The sequence below is a fragment of the Bombus impatiens genome, unplaced genomic scaffold (assembly GCF_000188095.3).
Source record: "Bombus impatiens unplaced genomic scaffold, BIMP_2.2 scf_0013, whole genome shotgun sequence".
Taxonomy (NCBI): Eukaryota; Metazoa; Arthropoda; class Insecta; order Hymenoptera; family Apidae; genus Bombus; species Bombus impatiens.
The window spans coordinates 293684-316207 of NT_176432.1; the positions used below are offsets into that span (position 1 = coordinate 293684).

The 22524-nt window shown below is 34.9% G+C and overlaps 1 long non-coding RNA gene across 1 annotated transcript; it reads left to right on the top strand.

The window, feature by feature from the left end:
* The first annotated feature begins 7390 nt into the window (after positions 1–7390).
* On the top strand, positions 7391–22248 carry LOC117152609. The gene is made up of 2 exons (XR_004463010.1): positions 7391–7942; positions 21317–22248. It is a non-coding gene; the product is annotated as an uncharacterized LOC117152609 (long non-coding RNA).
* Positions 22249–22524: the final 276 nt, after the last annotated feature.

Consider the following 22524-nt stretch of genomic DNA (forward strand, 5'->3'; position numbering starts at 1 on the left):
TAAGTATCTATATATATACAGTTTTATATTGAAAGTATTGTTTATAAGTCCTTTTGCATTTATCTAAATGCCATCATTCAGTTAATATTTCTTTTAAAATAAATTCAAATCCGCTTGAGTCGATATATTGTCATTCGCATGAACGTGACAGAACTATTTGAACGTAACTGAAAACTTTTATAGTTATCAAAATAACCGATATAACGGATGTACATCGGAAAAGTGAGGTATCCTCGTGAGACGGTGCGGATTGAAGCATATCTTTTATACTCTGAATATTCAACGAGACAGTCATGTAAGCTTTGCGTCGCGTCGTTTGAAGATTTTTGAGAATGGCAGATTGACATTTACTTTTTGCATCTATAAAAAGCAACTCCCACTAAATGTCACGTAAACGCCATGCGCAACGATCGATGATAAAAAAGCAATACATTTATCTCACAAAAATAGTTTAAATGTGCTTATGGCAAAATTTTTAAAATTGTGGTATTAAGTTATTCTTTAAAAATTTCAAAATAGGTATTTTTTTCACTTAAATAAGATTCATTATCGTTGCATGATAAAGATGGTTTAATTTTTTCGGTGTTTGCAATATTAAAATTTATTATCGTGGAGAGAAATTAGCTCCAATACGAATACAGTTGTTAAAATATTATATGACAAATTTTTGTGGTTACTCCCATCCGTTCTGTTTTAAATGACTTTCGTTTAAAAGAGCTTGTTTTGTATTCGAACAATATTTTTCAATATTTTATCAGGATAAAGATATATGTATGCAATGTATCTATAGTTTGAAGGCTTGTGTCTGCATTTCAATCGCTATATCGCCGATTATTTTAGTAAAATATAATCACCACTTATCTTACTACAAAATATCTACCTCTTAACATTATATTCTTCGCGAACCTTTCGTTTAAAAGCGTTGTATACATGTATAATGTATCAAAGTTTTAAAAATATTGTTAATTTATTCCTACAGCGACTTTAAGCATATTTTATTCCTACATGAATATTATACAGAATGTTTCTAAAATCATGGTACAAGCAGTTGGATGGTGATTCTACATGTAAAAATAAGTTGAAGAAAAAGAATGACACTTTTTTCTTTGAAGCTATGTTTTCGAGAAATATGAATTTGAAGATCCGGCAGGTACCCGTGTGCTAATTCTAAGTTTCGAGGTATCCCATTTTTTTTTCAGCTCGTGCTGATGTTAATTTTATTAGACGAGCAGAGCTATGCATGCAGCAACGCGATATATTTAACACGTGTTACGTTAATAGAAAGATTTTTTAAAAGTAATACTCTTATCCTTATTCATAATATCATTCTAAATGTACATAAATATCAACACGAGGGGAAAGAAAAGTCGGATATCTCGAAACTTACAATTGGTACACAGTCACCCGACCGATCTTCAATCTCATTTTTCTCAAAAAAGGAGTCTTAAACAAAAAAATGTTATTCTTCTTTTTCGACTCATTTTTGCACGTAGAATCACTACTCGGCCGCTTGTACTATGCTTTCTAAGACACCATGTATATTAATCTTACCGAACATGTAGGTCTCCTATTCATCATTCTATAAAACTTCCAATGTATTTGGCTCATGATAATACATGATCAATACCTATATTCATTTTCTAAACTGTATCCAAGATTTCAATTCTCCTATTTATTAACGGAGTATGCATAAGCTTTCATTTGTCGTATATATTCGGCTATAAATGTACAAGATGGTATAAGATTTAAAATTAGACAAAATAATTCAGGCAAACATTATTTGCGTTACGGTCTCTATGATTTTGCTACTATATTGTTGTTTTATTTGAACACAGTCTTTCTAAAAAAAAAACCTTTCAAAAAGTGAACGAATTTCGGCGTGAGAAAAGAAATATTAGAAATTTTCAGTCTTAGACCCGATCAAAAAGAATGATGCTACATCATTTAAATTTCGCAACGGAGGCACTCTATCATTCACCAATAATAGAAGCAAGTGATGTTTATGAATCTTTTTTAGACTAACTGCTTATGTGGGTTTAAGCTTCTTTGGGAATGTAAACAGATAGTCCTGAAGTACAAAGGTATTTTTTTTTATTTCAATTCTTCTTATTATTTGATGTATACTGTACGAGTCTTGTGCTGACCTTTGGTAACGTAACATATTATTGACGTACAGTATAGCATCTGCCACAGTCATCAGAATGTTGAGGAATTTTCTTAAAATTAGATATCTTACGCCGGGATCGAACCTGTTTTTGAAAGTGACACAATGAAGACTATATTTGGAGAAAAATGTGAATATTTGAATAATAAAATGAAAATAAGAGGAATAATGAAGAACCTGAAGACTATATTTACATCCAAAGAAGTCCCAATAGTAACTAATAGTTAGTCTAGAAAAAATTCATGAGAATTACATCTTTTTACTGTTGCCACAAGAGAACCCTGAACCTTAAGGCCGATACAAATCAGCATCGCAATATCATCTTCTAATCATTTATCGGTGTAGTAAAACAACAAAGAGTTGAGAACAGACGAGTTAGAAAATACTTATTTCAACATCTCTTTTCTAATATCAAATGCAAAAATTACCCAGATATTTTCAACTTTGTATAGTACAGGCAATACATTTTAATAACTGTATTGCGTGCGACATAACAATGCAAGGAACAATTGTTTTGAGCAGTGTAGCATGTATCTGGAATATGTTCTCGTTTGAAAAGTTCGCCTTTGCTTTAAATATTTTATGTTGGTCTTCGAAGGTATCTTTGCTTCGTACGTTAACTTTAAAATTCAACTGTATTCGATATAGGTCACAACAAAGAACGAACAGTTGCAATAATAATAAGAATTCTGTGCCATCGTAAGATACGAAAAGTGGCAAAATTCGCTTACCCAGTTGGACACCTTTTGTCGACGTTCCAAAAGACGTTGTTGCAGCTTCGGTCCAGGTCCAGAAAGGAAAGCTTTCACCAGGCTCCTGGTTTTCGGCAGATGATTCGGAGCGATTACCTCGACCTGGGTCAAATATTTCTGCAAGGTTGACTCCAAATCCGGGACCGGAAGATTCGGTAGAGTGGCTTCCTTCTGTAATGTGAGAACAAGAAAATTGGTGATTATCGTGATAAAAATCACCGATAAAAGTCAATCGTTATGTTAATTCATGGGAAAGGGGAAACGGAGCGGAATGAATGATCGATTTATTCGCTCAAAATGGCTCACGGTTGATTTTTTACAACGTTGTTTAAAGGTTAATCGCAGAGGTCCTGACATTTACCACTGTAGCAGAATGCTTGCAACGATCGTTGTTGAAAATGTTTAAACAGAACAAACATGAAGAGCTTCGTGCTCGATAAGTTAAAGGGCACACTTATCAGCCGGTCGAGGTCATTTTATACTATTTATCGCTAGAAATATCGGAATATCACGCGCATGAATCGCTGGAGGAACGAAATCTTTACGTTTTACGAATATTTACAGAAATACGGTGCTGTGAATATTTATAGAGGTCCAATTTATAGGTGGTCCAAAAATTAGTCCTCACGATTTTTCAGACGTTTCTGAAAAATGTTCCGAGCGAAAGTTTATCAATTTTCAATCGATCACAAATTGCAATATTGCGAATTTCAGAAGAAGTTTTGCTTCAATGAAAAATCATGGTGTCAGTCAGAGTCATCTCTGACAAATCACTGATCATGCCTAGATATTTTAAGTGAAATCGTTTTGTTTTAAATCGTTTTGCATGGCGAGTTATTGCCTCTCATAACCGAAATAGAACACAGAAAGGCAATTTTTCAACGAGACAATGTTCCTATTCATACAGTTGCCACTACAAAAAAGTGATTTCAAGATTTCGAAATAGAATTATTATCCATCTGATCGAGAACCTGTGAAGAATTTTAGCAAGAAAAACTTATGATCAGGAGAAGCCACCTATAGAACATATCGTGAAACTTGAAAAAAGAATAAAATCCACTTGAGCGGATTTTTGAGACGAAACTTTAAATAAGTCAGTTGATAGTGTACTTATCAGATTGATAGACGTGATGAAAAATAAAGGGAAACCCAATAAATATTACACGCAAAGGTAACAAAATTAACGTTGAGTTTATATTTTTTCACAACCAAAAACATAATTTTAAGAGAAAATTCATTTTTTTCCAGTCTTTTAGAGGAAAAAGCTTTTGTTTGTTGTATCTCTAGTTTTATGTTATGTTATAATACGAAATATATAATATAAAATTATAATTATTATAATATACAAGATTTTGTCAATTTTTGTTTTAATATTATAAAAAATCTATAGATGGGGTTCATTTTATAATTACTCGCGGTACTGTACTGCTCACCTGACTTTAAGGGCTGCCTATATTTTTCCATTAAAATTGCGTCTAAAATCGCTGTGATTTTCAAACGTCCTGTTTCCCTCTATGTTCCTTCTATATATTATGTTATACTATATATATTCCTTCTATATATGTTCCTTCTATATTCCATCTGTTTTTCAGTCAAGGGACATAAATTACAAGCTACCTGCATATGTTTACTGGTAGCTCATCACGGTCTTCAAAAGTTGCCTATTTTAGAAACCTAATTGATCATTTCAAAATACAACAATCTATAAAACATAAAAGATAAGATATACTATCTAAAGGATATGCTTGAACTTTGTATTTCAATCTAATTTATTAATATTTGCAGCACAAGAATGACCCGATTAATGTTTGTTGCAAATGTCATTCAACAGTATAATATTACATAATTTTACATAAATATAATATTACATATAATAAGTATAAAATTCAATTAAAATATTTGTCCGAAAGTTTCTTTCGTTCCATAAGGTGATAATTGATAGACAATAATTTCTGTTTTATATTATTTTATTGAATTACGTATGATCCATTTCGTTCTATTACTATTATTATGTTCGTGCATAATTCAATAAACTAAAATAAAACAAAAGACATTGTGCGTCTATTATTTCCTTATAAAACGAAAGAAACATTTCGGACAACCTAATATTACATAAATATAATATTTCATATGACGGTTATAAATAAAATACACTAATCGTCAGAAAGAATGTGAACGAGAACTGAATTGAATTCAAAATTCGACGGATGATCGGCAAACGTTAGTGGAAGCAAAGTGGATCGATCGGTCGGGTTTCAACAAGTTCAGGGGTGCATCGTGCACAGAGAAGAGCCTTCCAACATGCGATTCGTTGGCCTTTACGATGTCACGGTGATTGTAAAATAAAGAATCAATCGAGAAACGAAGCGTGTCTATGGGAGTAAGGGCCCTTAAGGCCGGCACGGTTCGTTGATCAGAATCCCCTTTTGCCTCGGCCTAACAAGACCGAGTCTGCGAACCGAACGCAACTCGACCCTTCCTTCTTCGTTGCGAAATGTTTCCGGCAAGTGGAGCCAGGGAGGAACAGGGACAGTTACAGCCTCTCCTCTCTTTTTCGCCACGCTTGTTCGAGTATTTAGTTTCATTAACCAGCGTGCTTCGACCTATGCTCGAGGACAGCCAACAACGTTGTGGAATCAACACGCGTCGCTTGACTCATGACCAACAACGAGGAAGCGGGATGCTAGTGATTTATGTGACAACCGGTGTGTCGAGTGACACGCTTTCTACGCGTGTTTCGCGTTGATGTATGGCTGATCGTTGAACACGTAATAACGTGTACGATCCGCGGAAGAGTTTGTTTTAGTTTCGGCTAATTTAGCTTGGTCTTGTTCCGGTTTAAAGGAAAGTTTTAAGATCTTCGTCGAGTCATCTCTTGGGTAGAAATTATTATAATTACGAAGCTGAAAATTAAACAGAGCAACTCAGTTTCAATTTATTATATATATGCTCTGGAACATACTGGCACAATCTGTTCATTAAGTACGATCATTAATTGCTTCGAAGCATAGTTACGATTACGTAAATACAATAAATGCAACTGATTTGTAATGTCGAAGTAGTTTGGAGGTCATATTATGGAGATATCATAATCACTTTCAGTTATAAAGTTTGTACGTAAACTCGATGAACCTTCTTTGTAATTATTAAAAAATATATTCTTTTTACAAAATAAGTAAGGAATTAACTAAGCGTCACAAATTTATTGCTATTGCACCATTTCAAAATTTATAAGATATTTATGAGATATTATATCTACGAGCAGCGAATCGTGCAAACGTACGATTGAATTTGCTCATTCGCTTGTGAATTTCGGTTGTTTGAACAACCAAATCATAGGTAAGTGAGAAAATTAGTGAACCTCTACCGTTCAATAACGACTATATATTTGTACATGTATATATGCACGTAATGTATTGGTATATCGCTAATGAAAAATTTAGTTATCACGTCTGTTTTCCTCTTTAAAAAATTGCAAAATAAAGTTCAAGTAAAAATATAAAAATCAAAAATGCGCTAGCTATTTTATTGTTTTTTCTTTTCCGTCTTGTTATATTCACTGCATGATATCCGAAGAAGAATTCCTGAAAAATTTCTGATTTGTCTTACAAAGAAGAGTACACATATACATATAAATAAGGAGATGTTTTCTGTACACATTTATGTTTCATCTTTTTACTTTCGTCTCTTGACGTAAAGTTGACTGTAAAAATAGTAATAATATATTTAACTTCAACGATCGTCAGAAAGAATACTTCGTCCATCGTGCATTTAACATAACGTCCTTTGCATTTTGTGATGTTGAGTGTCATTTTATAGCAACCTTATAATTTCTAAAATATACTCATTAAGACATGATATTTTTCATAAATTTACATTTTGACATTGATAGGTTTCCAAGTTTGCACTTACTATTTGACAAAATTAATAGCCCACCAATTTCCGATAACAGAGTATAAAATTAAAAATAAGGTACGATCAAGTTGGTATAAAACTTTCTATCATCTCGAATAATTCTGAACTATTATCAGTCAATGTCAAGGGATTAATTCTGATTTAAGGTTCACCTACAGCTCTTTATCATAATCATTATAATATAATAACTTATATTATGAATATATGGCAAAAAATAATCGGCAAATTTAGCCACCAATAAAATTATATATTAAATCCATTCTTCTTAATAAAACGGATTATCTTCTCTCATTTTTCATTTTCATTTTTCGTTCGATTTCACCGCTGCACCACGTGATTGAAACATAGAAACATCGATAAAATTCTTTCAGATTTCAAACAGCCAAAAGGCTAAAAAATTAACCTACACAGAGTGAGATATCATGTTTGTCTATGCTTATCAAGTTTACCTTAACCAGCGCGCAGCTGTTTCGTTTTTAACTAATCGATTCGCTTACGAAACACTCGCTTAGTATCACTGTTTGGTACTTTGCGAACGATCGAATCAGTGTCACTTAAAGCTCGACGCAAAGCCGAGAGAACGATGATTAAATTTCGATCGTTCGTTGACGATCGAACGACGTCAGTCGAACTCTACGGGAATTGGGAAACGAGTGTCGTATACGTTATTCCGTTCACGAAACGAATCCGGAGAATGCCGGTAACGAGTTCGATTATCTCGGTTGCCATGAGTCAGTTTTGTCCCGAAGCCGGTCCCTCGGTGTTGCGGGCCAGCCCGTCCGCTTCGTACGAGCCTCGAAACGTAACGGGTGTCTGGATTCCCAGGAGGTTTTCTACCCCCTTTTCAAGGCTCATTGCTATGCACCGCTCGAAACTCTGCTAACGACCTTTGCACGCCGAGAGCCCCAACATCCAGCCGACTTTTCGATCCGGAACGAGCTTATCGAGCCGCGCGATTGCGTGGATTTGAAATATTCGATATCGTAGCCTGGATTTTGTTCGATCCCAGCGGCTTATTTTCAAAACGACTTAAATCCTAGTTTAAAAAAGAATAAGGAGAGAAGAAATAAAAGCGGCAGCGGGCAGAAAGGTTCTTCGTGTGTGATTTCGCGTATGTACGAGGTTTGATAAGACGATATTAAAATTAGAAAAATTAGAAAATAGTATTTTAATCCTTCGTCGGTTAAGAGGCAAACGAATACCAAAATATTGTCACATTATTTTTTAGCAACTGAATATCGTTATGGTTACATCGATAACTTATAAAAGTTTAAAAAGCTTTATAAATGTGACAATGTCGTTTGGTCGTTTCAGTTTTCTAAGCTGTCTATTTTTTTACTTTTTCTTTATGAATTTATATAATGTGGTTAATCTGAAGGAGCATCGAAGTTTGAAAGCGTATTTTTAGTGAAATGAATAGACAGATTTTTGTATATCCGGTAAGTTAGTTTGGAGTTGTTTGAATCAAGAGATAATTCGACAAGTCTGGACGAGGCTCTATCGAGTTGTACGACCGGATACGAGCACGATACAGCTTGTTTTCGCAATTAGCAAGTAGCGTCGTGTGGCGAGCAACGTGTGATCACGTTTACAGGACGGTTGATGTTGCAATGAAACAGCGCTAGGGAGAAAGAGCGAGAAATTGGAGGGCAGTGGGAAAGGAAGGGTAATTATTTCGAATTCAGTGCGTTCGAATGAAAGGCGCATCCGATTGATTATTATCGAATCGAGCAAACGAGGTCTGCTTGATCGAGGCCATTCAGGCATTCTCGTCGGGACGAGGATGTACAGCGTGCTATGTTGGTCGTATATCTCATCGATAATTGTGACGCGAGAATTTTACTTGTATAATTAAATGATGCCATGTCTCGGGAAAGTCGAGCGTTCCATGCCGCGTAACATCCAAGTTTCAATATCTGATGTAATTTAAATTATGGATATTCTTAATAATAATAAAATATGAATATATAAATATATAAATATACATAAAATATAAATGAATATATAAATTAATACAAAATAGTAAACGTGATAAATAAATTATGATAAAATGATAAATTATGAACTCTTTACATAATAAATTAATAATAAAATATAAATTCCTTATGAATGCATCTTATTGAGTATGAACTAATGGAATGTTCGTATTTCTCATAATACTTCCAATCTAACATAAACATAATTGAACCTCGGTAACTCGAATTTCACAGATTCTGATTTATCGAAATTTTTTAAGTAAAGAAGGTTTAACAAACGAATATTCCACATATATACGAAGCTTCGTACGAAGGCACAACTACGTTCACCTTTTCGGAGTGTTAGTTTTTTAATCTCTTAGGTACGATGCGCCACTATAGTGGCTCACTCTAATGACTCATTCGCTCACCGTTTGGACCTTGATCTTGGACCGTTTGGAAAATGATCTTTTTCATTTGTCTTGCTTCACACTTCTTTTGCTCTCATAACGTTTTATAACAGTGTTAACAATATACAGACAGAATGTATAGTCTTTGTTTTTGATACGCCAGTGTCAGGTATCAATTGCTTCTTTTTGTTAATATAAATATACCATTGTTAGATGCTCTTTTTAACATGCCGATCCGTATCCTTAGAATTCTTTAGAATCATCAACCTCAAAATGTAGCTTGAAAATAGAAAACGAAGAGCAATTTGAAAAACACTATCGCGCTATGAGTGTGGAAATTGTGACGTGGGTCTATGTGGTACCGTGCTTTAAAATATATCACACTCGATTGTATTATTAATTATTAAAGTAAATTATTAAAGTTAAAAGTATATGCATCATATCTTCAAAAAAAATCATAATTTAGTTATCAAAAACTTCGTTCCAATGTGCTTGCGTAGGGAACAGCATTATCCGTCACACATTGCAGTGCTGTATTATTTACGCGTAATTCTCAAACTCTGCTGTATAAAGAAACAGCTCCGTGCAAAATTCAGCCGTACCTAAGAGGTTAATCTTCCTCTTCGAAGTCGTTTTATTCGACGTACATAGATGCGAAAGTTAGAGGCGCAGGAGACGATGATAATTACGCGAAAAACGATTAGCTTACACGGATATGCACGTGGTCGAAAGGCGAAGAACTGGAGATAGGGCTTATGTCATTTTACGTTATTCGAGATACTCCTAACGGTTGAAAGAAAGGATACAATATCGAACGATTAGTTTCTTACATCTTGTAACACGTAACATGACTTCGATCCGTACAGCTCTGGTTGCTCTAAATTCGAGTTACAGAAATAAAACAACGCATCTGGGCACGTGGCAAATAATTCGAGTTAAAGTAACTTTTTCCACTTCCAGAATGTTTTCACAGCGGAAGAGAATGAACAAGAACGTAGAGGTTTTCGAGCTACAGAGCTTCTCTATACTATATAACGTAATACGTTATTATGTAATACTATATCGTGTAATACGTTATAACGTGATACTATATAACATAATACTATATAACGTAATTCGTTGTAACGTAATACTATATAACGTAATACGTTGTAACGTTATACTATCTATCGTAATACGTTATAACATAATACTATATAACATAATTCGTTGTAACGTAATTCATTGTAACGTAATACTATATAACGTAATACGTTGTAACGTTATACTATGTATCGTAATACGTTATAACGTTATACTATATACCATAATACGTTACAACGTAATACTATATAATGTAATACGTTATAACGCTATATCATATAACGTAATATTATATAATATAATACTATATAACGTAATACGTTACAACGTAATACTATATAATATAATACGTGTTACGTTATAACGTAATAGTACATGACGTTATACTATATAACGTAATATGTTATAACATAATATTATATAATGTTATATTATATAACTATATAACTGTAAACAACTACTTTTATATATATTTACTTGTACAACATAAAATTTCTCTTTGGTGTCCTTCAGTTGTACATATCTTTTTCCAACTGCAAAGCGTCTTGAATCAAAGAAATGGAAAAATAAATCTTTTCCAAATATTTGGGTATTCCAAATCGCAATAATATCCGACGGTTATACACGGAAATGTTCGCAAAAGATATTTCGATTACAAGGACACACACTTGTGTCGTGCAATCGCAATAAACGATCAAGTCTCACGGCATATAGGATAGAGGGTAGAAGCTTCGTCGAGGATTCCATGTATTTCCTCTGAGCGGAAATTTTACGTACGCTCAATTTCCTTGCACTTCCCTTTCGTTGTGTCGTCGCGTGGACGCGCGCCGGATAATATGTACCTTCCGTCACGAGTGGCACCTTGCGATCCTTCCCTCTGTGCCGTAATTCCCTGCGGACCTCTATTCTATGCAAACAGGACCAGGCGGGATGCAAAGGAAAATCGACAGCGGGAGATGGAGAGATTCAAATCGAGATTCGTAGAAACGGTAAAACGTTAAAAGTATTGTGTAGTTCAATGTTTCGCAGCGCCTTTTCGAATCGCCATTCCTCTTCATGACAGCTAAATAACCTTTGACTCTATTCTTTATATAAAAAACATTTTCAACGTAGTAAATAAAATGTATTGGAAAGAAAAAATATTAAACATACGGTGGAGCCTCCTTTATTTAGGTACCTCAATATTCGAACTTGTATTATCCGGACAATAATATTGTATTATATTAGTAATTGCCGGTATATTATAATATTTAGTATTTAGGAAATTCCGGGATAATGTTTCCCAGTAACGGATGCGTTTTCCCGTTTTAGCCATTTTAGATATTTTATTAGTGTTCATATATAATGTATTCTTTGTTTTATTCGATTTGACAATGAATTCTGGTTAACAAAATACGACAGAATTAAACGACTCTGAAGTGATGCAACTGCAGCAGTATTAGCGAAAATAGACTGTGTTGGAAAAGCCACAGTTGCAGGTATTAAAAAACAAAAACATGGTACTGAAAATTATTCATTTCTTTGATGCTGGTGACGGTAAGAAATCCTTAAACATACAATTTTTTTATATTTACACAAATAGATACAGCAAACGAAAGTGGTAACGGAGAAGTGCCTTCTCACGGCGAAGCATTCGTAGCGTTCGAAAAAGAGCTTCGATGATTCGAAATAAAAAAAGAATGTAACTCTACTCAGTTACTTGCGTTGAAAGAATTATATGATTTAGCAGTTAGAAAGATACAGGCTGCATAAATATTTAAAGGAACTTTCAGTTAATCTTAATCTGTATTCGAACAAGTGAAATTTCATGCCGGAAAAGTGATTGCCCTATTATCGGAAAATTCCATTATCAAAACAGTTTTGTCTATTGGTTCATATAAGGCATCTTCTTTACTGAATTAAGCATTTCGGAATATGATTTTAACTGAATACGTAATAACTATGATGTATAAATTTATAGTGACTATATTGTATAGTATAGTTTTAATGCTAATTAATAAATACTAATTAAATTTTAATATACTACTAATCAGTTATGGAAACATTGGATAATAGAAATTTGTGGATAACAATCGAACAATTGAAATCGTAGCTGCGTTTCATATGAAAAATACCAATTTGTCGCAAGCCATTGCATAAGCGCCTTTCAATTATTGTTTACTTGGTCTTCTAACTCGTCTTCACAATACGTAACGATAAAATAATCCTAAACTTTTTTTCATAAATCCAGTTTTGAATTACTGAATTGAAAAAGGATAGATCAATTAAAATGTTTCCGGGGCACAAAGGCTTAATACATCGCATCGTGGCCGATATTATTCCCGCTATTTCTCGAAACTGTCTTCGTAGAGCAAAGATCTAGTAATACAGAACGTGTCTGACATAAATAAATGCAATCGCCATTGTGTCATTCTGTCCATCTATACATTTCGCGTCAAAGCAAAATTCCTAGTATAAACACTCCCTTGCATTATCACCAGATTTAATCCTGATTCACGATTAAAGTATATGTATCTTGCGAATTGTACATCTTAAAAATCGCTCTAAATCTTTTTGTTACATCTTGGGCTAACATCAGTAAAAATCAAAATTTAAAAAATCAGTTTGTAGTACAAGTGGAACTTAATAAAAAGAGGGGAATTAATTTTATGGGAAACGAAGAATTGTCTACAAACGGGAATGGGGGAAGCTTATAATACTTGCAATTTTCGACACAACTAAAAGTGGTACATGGTGGTTTTTCTACAAATACAATCCTTCCTATGAATTTTGACTATGTTAGTAGGAAATTCTATGATGTATTTAGATTATTGTGTGCTATTATTATTATTATTATTATATGTATTATTATTATGTTATATTATTGCACACTTAATCTTATAATAGTAAAAAAAGTTCAATTTCGAAAATAATTTTAGGTCACAGAAAATTTCTCCCTCTGCTAAAAAGTTCGGTGTTTAGCAGTGTTACAGTGTAGTCTACAAGAAGTTTTCAATCATCAATTTCTTACCCACCTAATCACCCATCATATATTTATTATTTTTTAGATATGTTGAAGAAATCAACATTTTGAAGAATTTTTTTCTATACATGTAACTGCCGCTCGGCCTTTATTTGCGAGATAGTCGCCAAAATTTGTCGGTACCACTACGTTAAATTCTTGTAAAAAATTCATCTCAGTATTAGTTACTAGCCGTCGTGAGGCCTCACGTACACACATACTTGTATAATTATATGCATAATTAGACGCCCAATTATTGGCTGAACTCACTGCAATGATACCGACAGTCTTTTGCGAATATTTTGGAAACCAAGGTCGAGTGGTGGTGACATACATAGGTTGTATCACGTAAACGTTGCCATGATTCGTTGGGTACTTCTGATAATCTGACAGAAAAATGTCTTAAATATAAGTTAATCAGTGTTTGGTGGAGTTGTATAAAAAAAATTTCCTGCAAGTTATTTTTATAGGATTTTATAAGATAGGAAGGTCTCCTTGATGTTTTTCAATGACACGATATTTTTGACTTTATATTATCGTAGATCACCAGTAGACCTTTTTCTATGGGCTCGTCTACAGTCTGAGGTCTATAGTCTGAGTCAATTCAAAATATTGAACAGCCAAAGCAGCGAATCTGTACAGCGCGCATGGAATTTCATTCTCATTGTATTACAACGGCAACTGCTACAATCTTACTGCATAGGTCGCAATTACGTTTATGGAATCATTTGTAGTTTGCTGTAATTAAACAGACAAAGGTAACATGAAGCTACGCCTCTTCCTGTACGTTCACTTCAAGGCTACAGTATAATAGGTCGTTGAACTCCTCTTGATATCAGCTACAACAATATTGTGCCATTTAAAAACTTCGTATATTATGGAAGAAACAATTTCTTGGACATTTCTTACAGCTTCTAGCCGGCCAAACACCGATTAATTTTTATTTGCAGTATTTTTTTGTCAGAACATCAAAGATAGGTACACTCTGCTTTAAGACAAAGTACTTCAGTATAACGCCTCTGGCAACGTATTCAAAAATCAAAAATCGAAAATCAAAAATGTTGGTTAATTAAAAAATTTGATAATAAATTAAAAATGTTGATAAATTAAAAAATTTAATAATCCTTGTTGTAATAATTATTTAATTTGATTCATTTTTTTCTGAAGAAAGCACGTTTGTATTTCTAGTTTTCTCTTCAAAACTGGCCGTTACTAGCCAAAGAAAGAAATGACAGAAAATCACCCTCCATTCATACTAAATAAATGGTTGCCACATCCTTTTCCTATTCGTATTACGATTCATGTTTAAGGGAATATTTACAATACGTTGATTAAATTTTTCACACACATCATACACACGTACTCACATCTCACAATAATCCAACAGAAAATTATGGAAAATCATCGGAAATCATCGATATCGATAACTACCGAAACAATTACCACAAGCAAATTGTCGCGAGGAAATCGGCACGAAACAAAAAGAAAGAAATACAAGATAAAGAAGGAAGGAAGGGGAGCAGAAAATAATTACGAGAAAAAAATGAAGGAACAATAGCGAAACAAGGGAGAGGAGCAAGTGGAACGAAAAAGGGAGACGTGGATGGTGGGTAGTACAGTGACTATAAAGTATAAAGGAAGCCTAAGGGGGTTGTTGCTGGCCTGACAGCGGTAAGGGGGCCCTGGGTGTTACTAATTGGAGGGGTGCCGAGGGGGAAACCTTGTTATCTCTTAATTGCTACGACCCTCCGCACTGTTTTGCATCGATAAGAAGAACCAGCCACTCCTCCCCGAACTTTTGTTTCATCTGACTGTATGTCTGTATCTGGCGGCACGATCGATCGATGGAAATTGCTTGTTGTTTGAAAATTGCGGTGACCTTTTGTACGGATAATCTCTTGTCTTCTTTTCTTTGACGCGTCACTCGACAATATTTGCATACCGATGTAACCCCTGTAACGAGTCATTCGAAGAGTTATTGAAAATTATTTCATTTTCATTCTACCTCGACGTTCTCCCTTTTCCCATCCTCTTTTTTTTTTAAGTGTTTTTATCTCGTGTTGCTAAATTCACGTTCAATGAATTTACGAGCACGTCGACGTTGTTTGCATCCGAAATATTCTATCAGAAGATAAATCGCGCGTCGATATTCATCGCGAAACATAATTTTTAGTTTTCGAATTTCGCGCGGCTCGGTGCGCTACTGCAAGACGACGCGGAAAATACTGCTATTTCGTATGCTGTTATTTTAATATTTCACGCATTCTTCCAAACAACGTGTATCGCAACCATACAGATTCGTCTTCGAAATTGTTTCTGATTCCGCTTTATAAATTTGAAATTAAAAATTGAGACGCTTCTTGAAAAAGCTTCCTGTTTATCGATCTACGGTATATATAGACCGATATATATATATAATATTTCTTATAATATGATAAAAATATTTTCAAGAAAAGTTGATACGTCTTGAATCGTCTATAAATTACTAAAAATCATCAAAAATACTTATTTTTATAAAAAATCTACTTCACTTTGTCTTTCTTAAATGGCACGATGTATTTTTGATTTCATGACATTGTAGCTGATGTGAAGACGAATTCAACGACCTAAACAACGACCATGACTTTCGGATGGCCATGAGCTCAGAAATCTTGAGTTCATTGATTCATACACGTTTATAGTAACGTTGTCAACATATTGCAATAGTAAAAATTACTGCTCCCTTCACCAGATTTATCTTCATTAGATATTTATGCTCCTTTGTTGACGGCAAAACAGCAAACTCTATAGAAAAGCTTCAAGATAAAATAAAACATGCATGCGGGGAAGTAGAATCATTTTCTTTTACACATCAAACTTTAGTGAACAGAGCGGAACTTTGCGTCGTGAAATTGGAAAGTGCCGTGCAATTCAGACGTTAATTATAAGCACGATATACAGGGTGGTTGGTAACTGGTGGTACAAGCGGAAAGGGGGCGATTCTACGCGAAAAAAGAAGTCGAAAATATAGAATAGAAATTTTTCGTTTGAGGCTTTGTTTTCGAGAAAATCGACTTTGAATTTTCGCTCAGTACGCGTGCACTTTATCGCGTCTCGTTATAACGGATCTCACTGTAGATCTCAAAAAAATAAAAAAAAAAATTTTTTTTAATTTTTATTCTTTCTTGACAGCACAAACGTTATTGCAAACGTCTGACCTAACACACCCTACTAAACCAAATTTCACACGTTAACGACCAGTGAATCAATGAATTCAATACTTCTGAACTCATGGTCATATGGAAGTCATAGTATTTAGGTTGTTGAAATCATTTTAATACCAGCTGTGGTACCATGAAATCAAAAATACATCGTGCTATTTAAAAAAAATTAAGACCTTGATTAGTTATAGAAGAAAGCATTTGCCTGTGATTTTAAGTTTGCATCTTGTAGTTCAAGCAACGTAATTTGTAGCTGATTGGAAGCAGATTAGCTTTCGTTTATGACATTTTTTTGCTACGTAGTCGCAAGTGCTTCAAAAATAGCGCACACAATTTCGCAGTACACACTGTATACATATACAGGGCGTTTCGCTTAACTGGGAACGGTAGAATATGACACGAGGGATTAAAGTTATCAAACGTTTAATTATCAATGTTTTAAGAGAAGTTGTTTGACTCGAAGGGGGACATCATGAAAATCATTCTTTTTTTTGCAGATCCAGTAGCAGGATGCAAACTTGTAAATTGCAAACGATACAAGGTATCAAAAAACAGTTCGAAATTTGAAACTTCTCCAACGATTCAACTATTCACGTAGAGACTACACTATTCACGTAGATATCAGAGATACGTAGATATACAGGGCGTTTCGTTTAACTAGAAACGGCAAAATATCTCACGAGGGATCGAAGTTATAAAAAAATATTCGAAAAAGAACATCATACGGTGGAGATCAGTTTTTGCAGTAATGAAAGGGATTTCAAGATCAACTTATTTTTTTACACTAATCGATCCATCTCGGTATTTCCTATAAAAAATGGTATTAACCTATTTATGTCGAAAAATTATTCGTTTGGCAGATATTTTTACTTTCATTTGACGCGTGAAAGACAATGAAAGACGAAAGACACATATACGTTGTAACGTATGAAAGCCAAAGATAATCCGAGATGGATCGATTGATATATTAAAAAATGTATGATGTCTTCTTTAAAAATAAAATTAACCTTGAACCCTGGCCCCCACTACTGGATCTGCAAAAAAATAATTTCCACCGTCTGATGTCCTTCAATTAAGTCAGATATTCTAACATTTTCAGTTAAACGAAACATTCTGCATAGCTACGTGCCGAGTGTAGTTTCTAATGAACAATTGAGTTGTTAAAAAATTTTCGAATTACAAAGATTTTGAACTGTTTTTTGATATCTTGTGTCCTATTAAGATATGTATAATTTTGCGTGCTAGATTAGATTGGTCTCGTAGTAGTGACACACGTATGTGAATATGAGTGTGTGGAAGTATGTGTGTGCGCGGCGTCTAAAAAAACAGATGAATGTAACTGTTCCGTTGGCTGTGTGGTATGGAAAATGGTGAGACATAGAGACTGCTGAGATGCGCACAAATGTATATCGACGAAGATCCTGGAAATCGTTTATTAAATAAATCTAAAACTATTTTATTACGAATTCTAAGTGTAACCTTTAGTCTTATTTCGGCAATTAAGATCCACAATTCTCAATATGTCCTTTACAGGAACTTAAATAATACCTGATACTACAATGCAATATTCTCTTTTTAAAGCAAAAAGGTAGCACTAACCAAAATTAATAAAATTCCTTGGTTGATCCACTGAACAACTGTGCAACGTTTCATTACAATCGACGTGTATCGACTATCGATGTTCCTTTCTAACTGTAAGTTAAATTCTACGCGTAAACAAACTCGAAGATGGTATCCCGCTGGGTATAGCCATCCACATGTTAATTAATAATAAAGTTAAAAAAGATTACCGAATGTCCAGCTAGATAAATTGTAAAGTATAAATTAAATTAAAAAAAAAAATTCGTCGCATAGGAGGAGCGAAAATGTTTTGTACTCGTTTTAGAAGAGGAATCCAGATAAAGTAAAAAAGAGTTGGAAAAGAGTGAGAGGGAGAGAGGGAGGGAGAGAGGGAGGGAGAGAGGGAGGGAGAGAGGGTGGAGAGAGGGAGAGAGAGGGGAAGGGAGAGAAAGATAGACAGAGAGAGGGAGACAGAGAGAGGGAGACAGAGAGAGGGAGACAGAGAGAGGGAGACAGAGAGAGGGAGACAGAGAGAGGGAAGCAGAGAGAAGGAGGGAGGCAGAGAGAGACAGAGAGAGAGATGGGGGAGAAACAGAGAGAGCGAGAGAGAGAGAGAGAGGAAAAGGGCAGAGTGTTCAATTTTTCTCGATGCCTAATCGGCTCGGGTCTTTGACATAATCGTGTCGGTCCTCGGGGAGCATTCTAGCTTACGCTTTAATAAAGTCTCTTCCTTCGCCTCCGAAGAACGACCAAGGAGACGCTTCGAGGGAAAAAATAAATTTCCCCGCTGTTTTGGAAACGGCGAAGGGAGTTGGTTCTTGGTAGCTGTGAAAACTCGCGGCAATTTCTGGCATGGAATGACGATCAAAGTCGATTTACGCGGCCTCGAGTATCATCGCTATTCTTCAAAAGGAATAATATTCTTTGTCTATCTACGTTGATAAATTCAGAAGGGAAATTTCATTCGACTTCACCATCTTTAATCTTACTTCTTGCTATTTGATGTATCTTCTTAGCTTATTTCTTTCACTATTTCTCACAATGTACAGAACAAAGATACGGAGATATTTAAAGATATCTAAATAAGATATCTAAAGATAGGTAAATATGAAGATATTTTCTTTACTACATATTTTTATCTCACTTTCATATTAAATAAGAGAAATATTTTACGGAAGCATCTTAAAACATTTCAGTAGATTCATTTCCCTAAAATTTATCGTCTAAAAATCTTGAAATAGTGTCAATTATGATTCATAAACAAGGCACCTCGTCGTATCGACTCGAAAAACGCCTCCACATCAATTTTGAATAATTAAGTAAACCAAAGATTTTCTTGATTATAATTTACTTCATTTCTATATTTGTCGCTCTAACGTTCAATGTTTATACTCATGGCAAAAATAATTCAAACTTTGTAAATGTGCATTGCATTTGCCATAAAGTTTATACATATATGCAGGTATATATAACTTTAATTCTAATTGTAATCTATAAGCTCAAACTTTAATTCACATAAAAATGAAAATTGCCAAATATAGTGTAGCTACAGTACTCAACTTTATATGCAGAATATTTACACACAGATCGCCCATCGTAACGTTTGTCAAAAATTGATTTGATTGAGATGAAGAAATTATGTATTATAGACTTCTATAACATAACGTTAGATCCCGAATAAACAAGCGGGGCAGGTAGCTACGGTCACTAAAGCTCAGAGCTGAAGTCGATGCGTTGCGAGTTCGAGTCCTCGGCATTATAAGAATAAATTGTACGGCACAGAAACCAAAATTTCTCTTGAAGTCCAATATACAACAGGCAAGCGGCCAGCCTCTCCCTTGCGTTTGTTGGGTTGTTACTTTCTAGGAGTGCTTGGTTTAAATGTGCTTGGGATAAGTACACAGGGGCCCGACGATTTCACTCGCACTGGTCTACCGTCCTGTCCGTGGAGGTTTTAGCCGGTAAGAATCCGGCACTACCTTCTGCCCGCCTCCGCAGGTGAGGTAAGAAGGTGTCTATGAAGATTTCCTCCACGTTAAAAACAAAAAAAAAATTTTTTTTGCCCCCATGACTCCAGACTCAGGCATGGTGTGTTACGCAAACGACTCATTGGTCTTGACCGGAGAACGGACGCGGGTAGCACGAGACGAAAAGATGACCTCGGGGCTTTCCTACCTATCGTCAGGACGATCACCGTGGAGGTTTTAGCCGGTACGAATCCGGCACTACCCGGCGCCCTCTTCCTGGAAGGCGCGGAGCGCCTATGAAGGTTTCCTCCACGAAAAAAAAGGATTCCAAATAAATAACGTTCCTAATTGGACGTTTAGTTAATTAGAGAAAAATATCTAAGAATAGTCAATAAGTCGTCGATAAAGAGCCGTGCAAGCAATAAGCGTTAAGCCTTACTTTGTTCTCAGAATATTCTGCACCATTCATTCACCTGACCATAGGCATAGTTTTCTCACAATCTAGTCTTTGTAAATATTTTGAACAGTTTGAAATACGCTATAGTCTTGCAAAAACTATTTGAAAGAACAGGATAAGCTGCTCAAATTTCATCCTTTGAAAGTTTTTTTAACATTTATCCAAAACTGAATCCGTTTCTTAATCTAACAAAATTTGTATAATTATCTTGAAAATTTAGCAACGAAGGTCTGTAATCAGATTATATCTGTAATCAGTCAATTTATAAAAGTCCATACAAACGAAGTAAAAAGATATATGTAAACATATGCGTTTTTAGGTTGTTAAAAAAGCTATTTCCTTCTACTCAGTTTCAGTTAGAAAATGTTTATATTATTCGTCTCTTATGCGCTCGAAATATGTTTTATTATGAAACTACATTAGATTTCTTAATTTGAGATGTAGATGTGCACAGCATATAACACCATCTAAAGCATCGTCCGAAAATTGCTCGTCACATATAAAACAGATCACATTTTGATCCGCTTCGCTTTCACTCGATGACTCTATTTCGAATTTCTCTCCGAAAAACGTGTTCCTAACTTCGTCCCCGGCCATCTACATAGGGGCACGACATTAGGCACAAAGCCATTTTTTAATATAATTGCCAGTTCTGATTGATAAATGGCAGGACGAAATGTGACCACTTCGCAATATGAAAATAGAAGCAACATACTATGCATTACCAAAACTAAATGCTAGAATTACGTACTTCAGACGCTGAAATACGACTTCAAATATTAAGAATTCCTCTGTTCTTGCTGTCGCCTAATTAATGGCATTTCTATTTTAATTTCCAATTGCCGTTTGCAGACTGCAGCAATCAATAACAGAGATTAATCAGTGGACGAGATTTGGCTCACTTACCCTATATTGCGAAAAAGACGAAGATTTCTTCGAGAAACGATTGTTAGGTTACCTAACAGATAACAGAAAGATAAGAGAAGTTTTCAAATTTCCTTAACTTTTGCAGATTTTTCAAACGACCAAATACAGCGGAGTCTCGATTATCCTAGTCCCTTTTAACCAAAGTTTCGTATTATACGAGGTGCTTTGAACTATGCCATAACCTCATCCTTTTTCAAAAATTTAACTTTCAACGCGACTACGCAAATGTAAATAGAGAGGTACTGTGAAAACAGTTGATCAAGCTTTCAACTGATTAAATAATTAATTCAACTTAAATACACGCGCAACATTACATTATCAAAATGTTTTCTAAGATTTTATTCTATGCTTTGTACGGTTTATTCCGTCTTTCTACGATTTATGAACGCTAATAGACCTATCCGTATTATCCACGTTTTCGATTATCCGATGTAGGACCGCATCATCAAAGTTATACCGAACTAATAAATTCAGTCGCCCAACTTCGACTTCGAGCGGTGCATAGCAATAAGCCTTAACTCGACGGAATTCCTTAGCAACCAACAAACTGCAAGTTCTTTTAAACATTGTTTGTCGTGTCGTGTCATACGTCTGATAGAAATAACGTCGCGCTCATAACGGATGGCGAAATCCCCGAAGCAAAGGGAGGGTCGGTATTTTCAGCGGAACGCAAACACCGGCAAACCGAACAAATTGGCAAACAGTCAGCGATGTGCAACCGTGCGAAGCAATTACGGATTTTGCGTGAACGACGCGTGCAAACTCTTTATACACGCGCGAAAAGGACCGACAGAATTTCCTTGAGCCACGGCACAATGGCGTAGCCCAGTGGCTTTCCTATTAATTCTGAAAAAAAAGAGGAGAATCAGCCCGTGAATGTAGTGCGTTTCTCACTTTCTTGCAATCAATGCGAGGGCCCATCGATCTAGAAGAATTTCATGTAATAGCAAAAATGAACGATAAAAGGTAGCAAAGGAAGATTATATCGAACAGAAAAAGAATTACTTCGTGAATTCCATAATTTTACAATTCAATTTTGTGTTTCTTTTGTTATATTGTATATTGGGAATGTATATGTATGTTACACTTAGACTTTGAATTCTGTCGGAATTTAATATTCGAATAATTAATTC